Source organism: Pogona vitticeps, chromosome 6 (genome assembly GCF_051106095.1).
Source record: "Pogona vitticeps strain Pit_001003342236 chromosome 6, PviZW2.1, whole genome shotgun sequence".
Lineage (NCBI taxonomy): Eukaryota > Metazoa > Chordata > Lepidosauria > Squamata > Agamidae > Pogona > Pogona vitticeps.
In genome coordinates, this window is record NC_135788.1 from 112,184,995 (window position 1) to 112,197,682 (window position 12,688).

Here is a 12,688-nt window from a genome sequence, read left to right on the forward strand (position 1 = left end):
AAATGGAGGAAAGGGAAAGAGAGAAACAGCGGCAATTTGAATTAGAGAGAGAGAGAGAAAGAATGGAAATGGAGAGGGAGAGAGAGAGAATTGCTCTGGAAAAAGAAAGAATGGCGTTTGAATTAAGAAAACTGGAAATGATGAACCAGAACAATAATAATAATAGGGATTCTGAGGGAGGCCAACTGTCTAAGGCTGACCTGAAGAAATTCCCTGTGTACCACAAGGGAGATTGTCCTGAGGTGTTCTTTTCCTTAGTGGAAAGAGCGTTTGTGGACTTCTCAGTGAGGGAAACTGAGAAGATGACCATCATGCGATCTTTAATCAGTGGTAGCCTGGCTGAGGTTTATGCCGAGATGCCTGAGGAACTGATGAAAGATTTTGCAGAGTTCAAAAAACTGGTGTTTGCAAGACATGGGATAAATGCAGAGCAGCTGAGACAAAGATTCAGGTCCCTTACCAAGAAGCCAGAGCAGACTTTTACCCAAGTGGGGGCCCAATTGGTGAGGCTGCTTGAGAAATGGCTATCGCAGGAGGGGACAGAGACCTATGAACAGCTTAAAGACTTGATAGCCCTGGAACAGTTCTATTCAGTTCTGCATGGGGAATTGAAATTCCAGGTGAGGGAAAGGAAACCGAAATCTGTGGCAGCAGCCGCAGAAATCGCGGATTTTATCTCCCAAATAAGAAAGCCCTTGGGTGAGGGGAAATCTGTAGGTAAACCCAAAGAAACCTACAGCAAGTACTCTCAGGGACCAGGGAAAAGCCAGCAAGGGGGAGGGGCCCATGGTGAAGGGAAGCCCTCAGGCATGAAACCAAGCCCTCAGAATTTGGAGGGAAAACCGAAACAAGAGGAGAGAGAATCCAAATACACCAGAAAATGCTATTTCTGTCAGGGAAAGGGTCATCTGATCTCAGAGTGTGAGAAATTGAAGCAGCTAAAAGGGATGGTGCCTCAGAATTCTAGTGGGACCAAGCCAAAAGCTGTGTTCTGTGTCCAGAAAGAGCAAGGCTCAGTGTCACAGAGGGAGCCTGTTGCCATGGCTACTCAGTCTGGAACAGCTACCTATGCTGATCAGGCTGAGGAAAATGGTCCTCTTGTGGAGGTAAAGCGCTGCTTGCTGATAAAAACAGATTCTCAGTTGTTTGAGACAGCAGGGGTGGACGTAGGAATACTTGACCGGCAGTATAGGGGGCTGCGGGACACTTGTTCCCAGGTAACCCTGTGCCATCCAGATATTATTCCTCGGGAGTTTATAATCCCAAATGAGAGCATAAAGGTGGCAGGGATTGAGGGGCAGGTAATCTCTCTGCCAGTAGCAGAGGTACCTGTCAACTTTCAAGGCTGGAGGGGAGATTGGCGGCTAGCGATTTCATCGACTCTGCCAGCAGCCGTGCTCGTGGGAAATGACCTGGCTGAACATGTGAAAAGGGTGCTAGTGATTACACGCTCACAAGCCACCACGGGGACAGTTCAGGGGGGTAACGATGAGCCAGAGGCGGAAGCAGAGGGGAGTTCAGAAGCTGTGGTGGAAACCTTAACCACAGACAGCAGATTTGGACAGGAGCAAAAGGCAGACGCCACTCTCCAAAAGTGTTTTGAACAGGTGACTGACGCCCAGCTAACACCTGAAACCCCAGTGAGATTTCTGGAGAAAAAGGGGATTTTATATAGAGAGACCTTGAGGAACATCTCAAAAGGGGGAGATGGGATCAGAAGTCAACTGGTGGTACCTGAAAAGTATCGCCCCATGATCTTACAAAGGGGGCACTCTGACATGTTTGCTGCACACTTAGGGGTCAACAAAACACAGCAGAGAATCACACAGAATTTCTACTGGCCTGACATAGGGAAGCAGATCAGGGAGTTCTGTAAACAATGCGATGTGTGTCAAAGGCAGGGGAATAACCGCGATAGGACCAAAGCAAAGTTGTGCCCTTTGCCTGTGATTGACACTCCGTTTAAATGCATAGGGGTGGATATTGTGGGACCTTTGCCCAAGGCCACAAAGAGGGGGAACAGGTTCATTCTAACAATTGTGGACCATGCCACAAGGTATCCTGAAGCCATACCCTTGACTAACATTGAAACTAACACAGTGGCCGATGCTTTGGTGGGGTATATGTCCAGGATGGGATTTGCCTCAGAGATAATCACAGATTTGGGCGCATCGTTCACATCAAAGCTCATGAAACGCTTATGGCAGATCTGTGGAATTAAGCACAAGGAAACCACTGCTTATCATCCTGAAAGCAATGGGTTAACTGAGAAGTTCAATGGGACTCTAATGCGCATGATTAGGGCTTACTTGGCAGAGAATCCAAACAATTGGGACCAGAAGCTGCAATCCCTTTTGTTTGCTTATCGATCAGTGCCACAAGCCAGTACCGGGTTTAGTCCATTTGAACTTCTATTTGGGAGACGGGTGAAAGGGCCCCTTGATTTGATCAAACAAAATTGGGAGCAGATCACCCAGGATGACCCACAAGACGTTGTGACATACATAGACACCTTGATGAATGACCTAAGGAGAAATCTAGAGCTGGCAGCAGAAAACCTGCAAGCTCAGAAGGTCAGACAGAAAACATGGTATGACCACAAAGCTAGAGAGAGGCGCTTTGACCCGGGGGAGGAAGTGCTTTGGCTTAGGCCCTGCAGAGAGAATAAACTGCAGCTCAAATGGGCAGGACCATATAGGGTCATTTCCAAGATGTCAGACCTGAACTACCTTATAGAGCAGGAGGAGAACCAAGCAAGGAGGGTGGTTCATGTGAATGCCCTAAAACCCTACTACAGAGGGGAACAGAGGGTTTTATTCGCGATAAAAGCAGCTGAGAGTGAGGAAGCTGAATTACCCTTCTGGGAGGGTAGAGGGGAAGTAAAATACAACCCAGAGGAGGTAAAGATCAGTCCTGCACTCACCCAAGACCAGCAGCAAGAACTAAAAATGCTGCTTAGTAAATATCAACAGGTGTTTTCCAACAAGCCGGGGATAGTGAAGGGAGTGATGCATCGGATCCACACAGGGGATGCACCCCCGCAGGCAGTATCCCCATACCGAGTAACGGGACCCTATAGGGACAAGGTGCGGAAGGAGCTGGACGAGATGCTGAGGGAGAACATAATCGTCCCCTCTTCTAGTCCTTGGTCCTCTCCGATAGTCCTTGTGGACAAGCCTGATGGGAGCATTAGGTTTTGTGTTGATTACAGGAAATTAAACCGTGTAACCACTCCTGATGCCTACCCAATGCCCAGGCTAGACAACCTGATTGAAACCATAGGGGGTTGTCGGTTCATCTCATCATTGGACCTGGTAAAGGGATATTGGCAATTAAGAATTGATCCCAGGGATCAAGAAAAGACTGCCTTTTGCAGCCCTTTTGGTCTCTATGAGTTTCGAGTCCTGAGCTTTGGTCTCAGAAATGCACCAGCCACATTCCAAAGGCTGATGGACCAGACCTTGGCAGGGCTCAGTGACTTTACAGTGGCCTACATTGACGACATAGGGATCTTCAGTAATACCTGGGAAGATCACCTGATACACCTGGAGTTAGTGCTGCAGAGGTTAAGTGCAGCAGGGCTAACAGTAAAGGCCAGCAAGTGTCAGCTGGGTAGCCCAGAAATAAAATACTTGGGTCACATGGTAGGGGGAGGAATGATAAAACCCCTGGAGGCCAAAATAGAAGCTGTTCGTGATTGGCCTAGACCCAACACCAAGAAAAAGGTCAAATCATTTCTTGGGTTGGTGGGCTACTACAGAAAGTTCATCCCAAGGTTTAGCGAGATTGCGGCTCCGCTGACCGATCTGACGAGGAAGAAGGCTGATGACCGCATCCCGTGGACCAGCGACTGTGAGGCGGCGTTCCAGAGGTTGAAGGAGGCGTTAATCAACTATCCTGTCCTGCGTGCTCCAGACTTCGACCGGGAGTTCATCATCTACACCGATGCGTCTAACAGCGGGGTAGGAGCAGTTCTGTGCCAGGAGGATGAGAATGGTGACCAGCATCCAGTGTCCTACCTGAGTAGGAAACTTCAAAAAGGTGAGAGACATTTGGCAACCGTGGAGAAGGAGTGTTTGGCCATAGTCTACGCGATCCAGAAGGCCAAGCCTTACATCTGGGGAAGACATTTTGTTCTGTGTACTGACCATTCACCATTGCAATGGTTAAAGACAATGAAAACCCACAATAGCAAACTTATGAGGTGGGCTTTGAACTTACAGGACTATGACTTTGAAGTGAAGGTGGTCAGAGGGTCAGTGAACTGTGTTGCTGACGCCTTATCAAGAAGACCTGAAGACTGAAGACGGCGAAAGAACATGGACTATATGTATATAATGAAAACAAAAAGTTAAAATGTACCTGGTTTTAAATTGGTTTGTATTAATAAAGGTAAATTGATGTAATGTATATGGTAAATGTTTAAATGCCTATTTGAAATGTTTAACTTAGAATGTAAGTAAGTATAATATGGTAGGTATAATTGGTGTTGTGTGTTTTATACAGGTTGTTTTTTGGGAAAAAGCACCTTAGCTTTCCCCCTACAAAACAACTTATAAAGAGGGGAGGTGTTACATAACAGCACTGATGTTACCTGTCTGTCATGGGTTTGGAGGGAAAGTTCCATCCTATGGGGAGTGGAAGGCGGGACATCAGGAGGAGGGGCTGTACTGTATAAATATGTGATGCCTGTGTGGTGAAGGGAGATGCTGAGACAGACTGTGAGACACTGGGTTGGGACGAAGCAGCAGCTGGGGAAGAAGAAGCTGTTGTGGGAGTCTGGGTGTCTGACAGGGTACTACTGTGTGTCAGAGTACCAGCCTGAAAGGTTCAGGGGTCTGTTGGTTAGCCAGAACTGATGGGTTCAGGGTCTGTGCTTTAAGTTAAAGGTTCTAGGTGAACCAAACTGTATGCTTGTGTGTGTGAGAATAAGCCACGTTACTTTATTTTATTCACCTGATTGTTTTATTTACCCTGTTTGTATTTAAAATAAACCTTATTCTTTTATTGTTTAAAAATCCATCCCTGGTCTGTGTGACTTATTATAGGGAATGGTTGGTGGCAGCTTAGTAACTGTGTGATAGATCCCAGTAGGTCTGGGTTTGTCACAGACCAGACGAAAGGGGGTGGGTGAGGCACTCATGCTGTGGGACGATTTGTGCAATGAGGAGTGCCCCACCCCCACGATCGGAGCCCAAGGAGCAATATCGGGTGCTAAACCATTAAGTCCCTGGGACTATAACAAAAGTTTAGTTAATGTTGGTGATGGCCTGTTGCCTCAGTTGGAACCGACATTGTCTTTAAGTGAAATGCTGGTGGACGTGGGAGACAATAAAGTTGAGAATGTTAAAGTTATAAAGACTCAGCCCTTGTTATTTCCCGCCGAAAATGGGGGGCCACCTGAAGGAGATAGCGAACCTCCTCACATAATCTAGCCCTCTGTCCAGTACTACACCAGGAAGAAACAAAGAACAGACATTTTTCTGGAAGGTCCCATCAGAGAACTGATAAATCTGCCAGGATTTCCCTGCCCACACAGACACTCACCTTTCTCAACTGGGAAGGCCAGAGATTCATGGAGGAGTCCCCACAGTTGTCTGAGATCTGAGGGGACAGAACAGGGGATTCTCACCAGCTCCCATTACTCAACAGAGGCAGGCAGGATTCTTTATATACTGCCCAGAGCTTTGTTCCCCATCATCATCACCCACTGTGTTGGGTGTGCAAAGAGAATGATAGAGTTCCCAGGAGAGAGACATCAGGTGCTCCAGCTGCTGCTCCCAAAAACTCTTATACCACTGACCTAGACACTTCCATTGCCACCATCCAGATCAGGTGAGGTTGGAACAGAAAGGATCACCAACTCTATGCCCAGAACTGGTTTCCCACCCTGTCTCACAAGATGCATTTCAGAATGCCTGTGGTTGGCTTAAGAGGTGTGAACTCTCCTGGAACACATTGATCCAGGAAGTGGAGATCAAAAGATCACATTTCAAATTGCTACGATCAGTTTAATCAGGAGGAAGAGTCTGCATGAGGATTTCCTGCAGCCTCCTGATTCAGAATCTGACACTTTGTGGGCTTTGGTATACTGGCCACAGATGACACTGTTATTGAACCATTAAAGTCATAAAAAAGGCTACCCTTTGAGTCCTGCAGAATTCTTCATCAGGCTAGGCTCTGGAGAGCTGGGGCAGGGGCGGGCTCAATGGGAGAAAAAACTCCCCCAAATCAGTTTTGTCAGATACTGAGGCTAGACTATTATGAGCAATAAAAGTATGACTAGTGTAGGAGAGACTTTGATCAGTAAAGGTACTGAATCACCCCTCTCTTTTTTTAAAAGTAAAATGGTTTGGAGAGCTCATTTTGTACGAGCAGAGACCAACCACACACTCTGATATACAGTGGGGTCTTGACTTAAGAACGGCTCGAGTTAAGAACATTTTGACTTAAGAACCACTCTCATAGGAAAATATTGACTTGACTTACATACTTAGATTTGAGTTAGGAACTGAAAAAAAACCACGTGGGAGGCAGGGAAAGTGCAAAATTTGAACTTTCAGTTAACTGTTGGCCAATGAAAAGGGTGCCTGTCTGCTTCCTCACTCCTCCCGGCGTTTAGAGAGTGGATTGGGAGACAGTCTTTGGACTGCCTGGTACTGTACTGCCTGGACTGTATTTTCCCTGCCTTCCCTGAACCTTTCTTGACCTAAGAAAAAAAGAAACAAAATATCCCCCTCTAGTGGTCGAAGGCAGAATAGCAGCTTCCCATTAGTTTCTATGGACGGAAAAGAGCAGATACGGATCAAATGGTTTTCAATGCATTCCTATGGGAAATGCAGATTTGACCTGCAAACTTTTTGACTTGAGAACCGCCTTCCACTATGGATTAAGTTCTCAAGTCAAGACCACACTGTAACTCCTGAGGCAAGGATACGGGAGGACCTGCCAGTCCTGTATGAACTGTAGAATGTCTAGTGAGTCCATCCCCAGCACTAGACATTCTGAAAATGCCATTCAGACCATTCCTCTGAAGTAACTCCTTGTTGCCCACCTAGATATTTCAACAAAACTATACAGGTACTGACTTCTGCTTCTCTGCATTCTTCATTGACCATTTTCAGACATATCGTTTCCCTGAAAATAAGACCTAACGTGAAAATAAGCCCTAGTATGATTTTTCTGGATGCTTGCAATATAAGCCCTATCCCAAAAATAAGCCCCAGTTAAGTGAAACCCGGCCCTCCACACTTGTGCAGCAACCAGAAGAGGACATGACTGTATTTGAATAAATGTAGGTTGTTGGTCATGGAAAAAATCATCCCCTGAAAATAAGCCCTAATGTATTTTTGGAGCAAACATTAATACAAGACACTGTCTTATTTTCAGGGAAACACGGTAGAAGGCATTTTAGTGAGTTATTAAACAGTATAGTTTCTTTATTTTACTTATGCTCCCTCTTTCTCTCCATGATGTATCCCTAAGTGGTTATCTCTCACAGTCTTCTGCAATATGGTGAGCATATTCCAAAAACTATCATTTAAGTATACCTCATCATAACTATATGGCACATGATGATTTAAGTAACAGTTCAGCTTTTCATTTTGTTTTTTAAACTAACATCTTAGTCTAGAGAGTAAGTTGATATAAGCAACGCTATGCAACCTATTCTTAAGAAGAAACTTCTTTTCATCAGCTTTTTAAAGACTTTAAACTACCTCCAGAAGTCTTTTATTTTAAAAGATAATTTTTTTGCAAGTGAAGGCAACGCTGATTCAAACTGTCAGTATTTCTATTATCATCCCAAATATGGAAAAACTATCCTGAATTAGTATTCTACTTAATATGAACAGCATTCATGAAATAATGGTGTTTATGAAACATGGGAAGCCTCTCATGCCCTGCTATTTTTGCTCTTGATCTTAAAACACAGGAACAGAGCTACCTCTTAAGAAAGAGCATTAAAGATTTTATTTATTTATTTATTTATTTATTTATTTATTTATTTATTTATTTATTTATTTATTTATTTATTTATTTATTTATTTACTAAATTTATATCCCGCCCATTTAGTCAACGTCTGCTCTAAGCGGCTAACAATATAAAAGACTAAAAATAATCTAATATATCAAACAACAATTTAACAGCAAATACAATATCATTCAAGATGGGAAAATAGAAATCAAGCACTGACAGGAGGGAAGGCCTGCCTAAATAGCCAGGTCTTGAGTTAGCTCTTGAAACCTACCTTCCGTTACTTGTGAGAGTGAAAGACACTTCTCTTCTGCTCATGAAAGGTTTGTGCTGCGGCTATTTAAGTACTGACCTAAGAAAGTAGAGAAAATGAAACCATTTTAACCCGGGAGGTGAAACCAAAACTGAAAGGAAAGATGCTTCGAAACCATAGTAGAAACAAGGGCAATTCACCCTACCCAAGCAGGTGGGTGGGTATCGAAATGTGCCTAATTAAAAAACGTAAATCGCCCAGAGAGTGCTTTAAACACTAGGGGGGAGTATATAAATAGCCCAATTTGATTTGATTTCTTTCCAGTTTCTACTCTGTCATCTGCTACTTATACAGACACAGAGATTAGTAGATCTTCCAAGGTCACAAGGCAGAATTTCTGCTCACAAACTGACTTGACTTAGAGGGAATATTGGTGGAGCCCCTCCCAAACTAGAAGTCTATCTCCATTTATAACTGGGGGAATGTAGCTTAAAAGAGACCAAAAGCTAAGTTAGAGAGGGAAGCTGCAGGATCTTCACCAATTTTTTCTCCCCCTCTGCTGTCTGTCCATTATTAGCCTTGTGTGATGATTTATAACCCCAAGAAGTAGATCATAGTGGCTGGTGTCAATGGGACATTTGTAAGAAACAGGGGTTGCAACAGGGGTCACGTGTGGGGCGGAAATTAAGGGTAGCAGTACTGGCAACTCTGAAAGTGCTTATTTATTTATTTATTTTTACTTACCCAGTGGTGTTTTTGTTTTGTTTTGTTTTTTTGCTTCCACTGATGCCAGGGATGATATTTTGAAATGAGTTATGCCAATGAGAGTACCAGCAGCCCTTTTTCTATGAAATGACCCACTGGGTTGCAGCATATAGGAAAAAATTATAAGACTTTATTAATAATTAAATTCTATAGTACTGTTGTATTTATCTTAAGATTTTAAAATATAAATTCTCAGTTGCATTTTTTTTCAAGAAACTAGTCTGTATAAAACTGTCCCTCTCGCAGGTCAGTTCTGCGGTCCTCTCAGTTCAGTTTTGCGCCTCCTCGCCTGGTTTGCCCAGTGGTAGCTCCGGCCCTGTGTGAAACCCAAACTGAAATATGATTCAAAATCGCAGTACAGTGGTGCCTCGACTTACGACCGTAATCCGTTTCAGAAAATGGGCGTAACTCAAAATGGTTTTGAGTCGAAGCACCATTTCCCATAGGAATGCACTGAAATCCCATTAATCCGTTCTGATGGGGGGGGAATCAAAATAAAAAAAAAATAAATAAAACACTGCAAGCCCCATAGGAACACATGGGGCCAAAAAACAAACACACCAAAACAAAGAAAAAACACAGCCAGCCCCAGCGGAACGCAATGGGGCTGGGGGGGGACACAAACCCCCACACACAGCCAGCTACATTTATTTAAAATATTTCTACCCCAGTTTTCTCCTTAAAAAAGGACCCAAGGCCTTTGAAAGACAATGAAACATCCTTGAAGGACAAGAGGGCAAACCCTCTCTTGCATTTAGCAACCACTTTAAAAGCACAGACTTCACAAAATAAATCCATGAAAGTGCAATCATGCAATCTCAAGGTAGGCATTCCGTTAACATAGTGATGTTTTTATCTTCATCAATAAGCAATAGAACCTCCATTCTGCTTCCGATTTATTTCTGGAAAGTTTATGCCTTTCTTGTAAACAGGTTGTGCTTCTTAGAAATGTGTGGCTTAAGATAACCAGGACATGAAACCAAAACTGAAAGGAAAGATGCTTCAAAACCATAGTACAGTACAAACAAGGGCAATTCACCCCACCCAAGCGGGTGGGTGGGTGTCGAAATGTGCCTAAATAAAAACCGTAAATCGGCCAGAGAGTGCTTTAAGCACTAGAGAGGAGTATATAAATAGCCCAATTTGATTTGATTTCTTTCCAGTTTCTACTCTGTCATCTGCTACTTATACAGACATAGAGATTAGTAGATCTTCCAAGTTAGAGGTCAAAAGGCAGAATTTCTGCTCACAAAATGACTTGGCTTAGAGGGAATATTGGTGGAGCCCCTCCCAAACTAGAAGTCTGTCTCCAGTTACAACTGGGGGAATGTAGCTTAAAAGAGACCAAAACTAAGTAAGAGAGAGAAGCTGCAGAATCTTCATCAAAATTTTCTCCCCCCACTGTTGCCTGTCCATTAGCCCTGTTTGACGATTTATAAGCCCAAGAAGTAGATCAAAGTGGATGTCAATGTGACATTTGTAAGAAATAGGGGTTACAGGAGGGGTCACGTAGGGGGGAAATTAAGGTTAGCAGTACTGGCAACTCTGAAAGTGCTTATTTATTTATTTTTACTTACCCAGTGTTTGTTTGTTTGTTTGTACTTCCATGGATGCCAAGGATGGGATATGCAAATGAGTTATGCTAATGAGAGCCCCAGCAGCCCTTTTTCTATGAAAAGACCTCTGGGTTGCAATACAGTATATATAGACAAAATTTATAAGACCTTATAAATAATTACATTCCATAGCACTCTTGTGCTATTTATCATAAGATAATTTTCAGTTGCATTTTTTTTCCAAGCACAGCTGCTTAAAGCGGGAGAAACAGCAACGTCGCCGCTGTCCTGACTCGACTCCCCCATTCAAACACTGCTAAGAGGATGGGGGGGGAGTCTCTCTGACAGATCGGCAGTCTCGACCCCCCCCCAAATAAAAACTCATCCAACCATAAGCAAGAAACTTCCCACAAGGAGTTAACAGGGTGAGTCTTCCCACGTCAGCTGGGAGACCCTGGAAAGGTGCGCACGGGAGGGTCGGGTCCAGTGTGATGGTGCGGATCCTGTGGAACGAAGGGCCCCCCGCTTTACTAAGTAAGGTTTTAGGGACATTGAGATAGAGTTCTAGAAGAGGCAGGAAAAATGACAAAAAATAGGCAACATAAACTACAGTTTGCTTGGTCATCTGCTATACAGTTCATGACTTTAGCAGTGAATCACAGCTAACACAAAACACGGCCTAGTGAGAAGAGAATTGCCTTCTCCTGTCTTTTCCCCCATTCAAAACCGCACACGTTTTACCTGTTCACTGCAGTTTTGTGGGAAGCGATGAAGAAGCCCTTATATGGAGACTCTACAGCAGCTCATTTCCTTCTTGACACAGTGACATGGAAAGCCTTTCATGTTTCCTGCTGGAGCCGTGCAAGTGGCCACAAGAGTGTTTGGCTCAAAGTCATTCCGTTTCACAACTGGTTTCACCTCCCTTGTCATCTTAGTTTCAAGGGGGAATCTGAAGCAAGGTCTCTGGAATCCTGGTTGAATATTTTAAGCACTACACCAGACAGGCTCCTCTCAAAAGAGGACTACTAATTATAATTAATAACAATGGTTGTTAATAATTTCAGTATAAACCCCTGTATTATATAAATCATAAAAAATACAATGAAACTGTAACATGACATACCTTCTGTTAGTAATTACATATTTTAGAAACACCCCAGAAAAATTAAAGCCAGACCCTGTGAAACTGGAGCGGCATAAATTTTATCCATACAGTACAACAAAACTACTATTTGTAAGAGCCACATTTCTTCTAAAGAATATCCTTCTTCTTTAGTTTCATTGCATCAGTAGATAGATATACAGTACATACATTAGTCTTTTCACTAGCAAAGAGGATGGTATATAGAAGAAAAGCTATATTCTGAGAATTATTATAACCATGCATTTATTTAGCAACACGTGTATAATGCTACTGCAAACTGATTTTCAAACTCAAACAATGGAATTTGTTATAGTACAAGTGCCATTCAGGGGGAATAAATGGTTGAGATCTCTAAATCGAAGGGGATGGTGTTGGAAACCAAGGGAAGATGGGAATAAACTCTCACATAAAGGAGAAAAACACAGATATAATGATGACTACAGCACTAAAAGCAATCCTTTTCTGATAGCTCAACATTGAAAACATACTAGAATGCAAATATCCTGATGTTGATGGGGCAAAATAGTGGAGAATCTTACTCTCAAGCAGGGTAATCTTCAAGAAGAATCAAGAACTGATAAGGATCAAATGTGTTCTTAAACTGTATCCCCATTAAGGATCCGGCTGCTCCTCTTAGGAACCTGTTAGGGAAGAGATTCCCCTTCACCCCTTCTTCTGTCCAGTCCAGGTCACTCTCAGCAGCCGCATCAGGAAGAATTTCGCTTTCTCGAAGGTCCAATAGCCCCTCCAGCCATGACAGAAGTGAAGGACCGGAGCAAAGCTCCCGGGAAGGGTCAGGATGCCACCTGCTGCCGGCAAGCACAGCTCCTTACCGTGGGAGAAAGGGCAGCGTCAGCCGCTGTCCTGACTTGACCTCCCCCTTTCAAACACTGCTAGGAGGAGGGGGACAAGTCTCTGACAGATCGGCAGCCTCGAGCCCCCCCCCAAATAAAAACCCATCCAACCAAAAGCAAGAAACTTCCCATAAGGGCGAG